At 37.6% G+C, this 2,747-nt stretch overlaps 1 pseudogene; it reads right to left on the bottom strand.

The window, feature by feature from the left end:
• Window positions 1-7: 7 nt before the first annotated feature.
• The window catches only part of LOC109372437 (stress-70 protein, mitochondrial pseudogene), a 5,342-nt pseudogene continuing 2,602 nt past the window's right edge, over window positions 8-2,747 (bottom strand).

The raw sequence follows: 2,747 nt of genomic DNA, 5'->3' as shown, positions 1-2,747 counted from the left end.
TATTAATTGCTTCAACTCATTCCTTTTTTTGCCTGTCTTCCTTAGAATACTTCTCTGCAATTTTAGTTATATTTTTATTATATCTTTTCTTATCCCACCAGAAGATTAGCTCACAATCTACTGTTCACATCCTGTACCCTTATCTTTGGCAGAAACATGAACAATCCCACTGGCATCAATGTCAAATGTAATTTCAATCAGAGGGACTCTACGAGGGGCTGGGAGAATTCCAAGCAAAGTAAACTGTCCAACAAGTTCATTGTCTCCAGCCATCTCTCTCTCACCCTGACACATTTTAATCTCCACTTGAATTTGACCATGAGCTGCCATAGAAAACACCTGGCTTTTCTTGGTTGAAATAGTGGTGTCCCTCTTAATAAGTTTGGTAAACATGCCTCCCCAAGTCTCAGTACCCAGAGAAAGGGGAATGACATCCATGAGCAGCACATCTGTCACATCACTGGCCCACAAACCTTCCTGAATGAAAGTTCTGATGGCCATAGCCTCATCAGTATTGACTGTTTTACTTGGGACTCATCCAGAGAGATCCTGCACAGACTGCTGAACCTTGGGCATTCTAGGCATGCCACCAAGAAGAATCCTTTCTCCTATGTCACTTTTGCTGACTTCTGCATCTTGCATGGCTTTCTGGCATGGGGCAATGGTCCTCCTGATTAGCTCAATGACAGTTCCCTCACACTGAACCTGGGTCAGCTTCTTATTCAAACGCTCGGGTCCAGAAGCATCCATTGTAAGATATGGCAAGTTGATGTCAGTCTGCCCAGATGAGGAGAGTTCACACTTAGCCTTCTCAGCAGCTTCCTGGACCCTTTGAAGTGCATGTTGTCTTTGGTCAAATGAACCCTTGTCTCTCTTTTTAACTCCTTCATGATGCATTGTAGCAGGCTTGGTCAAAGTCTTTCTCACCTCAGAAAGTATCTCCATCAGTGGACTTCACCTTAATACCCTTTCTGAATTTTCAGGATAGAACTATCAAAAGTTCCACCACCTAAATCATATACAGCAAGGACTTTGCCTTTTGATTTGACTACATCATAGGCCAGAGCAGCAGCTGTGGGCATTAATCACCTGAAGCACATTTAGCTATCTGGCCAGCATCCTTAGTGGCCTGTCTTTGAGAGTCATTGAAATAAGCTGGGACTGTGATCACAGCATTTTTGCTGTATGCCCCAAGTAGTTTTCTGTACTCTTTCATCTTCATCAACACAAATGCTCCAGTCTGACTGGGAGAATAGAGTTTTCCATGAGCACCAACCCAGGCATCGCATTGGAGGCACAGACAATTTTAAAAGGAACTTTTTAATGCCTTTCTGGAATTCAGGGTCATCATATTGCTGGCCAATGAGATGCTTGGTGGCATAGNTTTCACTATTACATTAATAAGTGTATCATTTTCCACCAACTGGAATATCATTGTCTCTCACTGAAATTCTTATGCTCAAATTTTTGTACATTTTACATAATGGTAGCTATTTGGTACTTTTGATATATCAGAGAATATTCAATGGCCTCAAGATACATTCTCAAATTATGAAAACATAATACATTTTAATTTCTGTAAATACTAAATGGATGGCCAGAAAAGAAATGGAGTAAACTGCAGAGAAATAGGTACAATGAAAAATAACCTAAAAAATGATGCTATTTGATATGATATCTTGGTTGTTTAATCTGGTTGGTTTTAATGCCATCTTTATCGCTTATTGTTTCTTAAAAGTTTATTACCACAAATGTCATAAAAGGAAAAATAACCCTAGAAAATTCCAATAGTAGAAAACATGTTATGTGTGGAATTGTTTTTATTGCTTCAAAAGTCTATGATTAAGGACTTACCCAGTTACGCTGAAAATGGCTCAGATCAGATCAGCATAGACAATTATGTTCATTTTTTTCCAAACTGTATATTTGGATTTGTCAGGTTGTAGCTTGAAAATGACCACTGTGGGAATTTTTACACCACAGAAATTGGCAAAGTTTTAAAAAAATCAAGGCTTTATTTTTACTTTTTTAATTTCTTAATTTTTTTGAGTGTTGGCTATTAAACATTTTCCAGAACACCACTGGAGATCAATGTGATAAAGATATTACCATTCTGTGGAATCAGTTATATATTTGTCTTATTTGTTGCTCCATGTGGGGTGAGGATAGGAGGTTGCTTTCAGTTAATTATGTAAAACTGTCTATTAAAAGAGAAAACATGAAGCTTATCAACCGGTCTAAAATATTAATAATGAGATGCTTTAAAAGCACTGCTTAAAATTTCCTCATGGCAAGGTAAGTGTATACTTTAAGAAAACAAATATAAGTAAATGTGAATTAGTTCCTTCATAAAAGTCTCTTTGGGGAAAGCAAGTAATCAAACCTCTATGGTTTGATTCACTTAACTTAAATTTTATTTAATGAAAGTATATTCTTTGGAAGCCTACATGTTTTTATGAGATACTCTATTAGGCTCATAGGTGAATAGACTCTGAATGGAATAAACTGCAGTGCTAAAAGGGTACAAAATAGGCTGAAACTCGAGGGAGGTCAAATTTAGAAAACTCAATCTACATTGTGCTTCTTTTTCTCTCAACCTTTTATATATATTGGGGGTGCCAAAAAAAGGTATACACTTTTTAAGAGCTGTTATCTATGCTCAAGCAGTAGTTCGCCGTAATCAGAAGTGTCTGGACACTGATGGTAACCACTGTGAGCACCTCTTGTCATTGCAGAAGTCAAACGTG

The sequence above is a fragment of the Hipposideros armiger genome, unplaced genomic scaffold (assembly GCF_001890085.2).
Source record: "Hipposideros armiger isolate ML-2016 unplaced genomic scaffold, ASM189008v1 scaffold_636, whole genome shotgun sequence".
In the NCBI taxonomy this organism is placed as follows: Eukaryota; Metazoa; Chordata; class Mammalia; order Chiroptera; family Hipposideridae; genus Hipposideros; species Hipposideros armiger.
The sequence above is the reverse complement of the archived record's forward strand: the minus strand, read 5'-3'. Positions and strand labels throughout refer to the sequence as shown.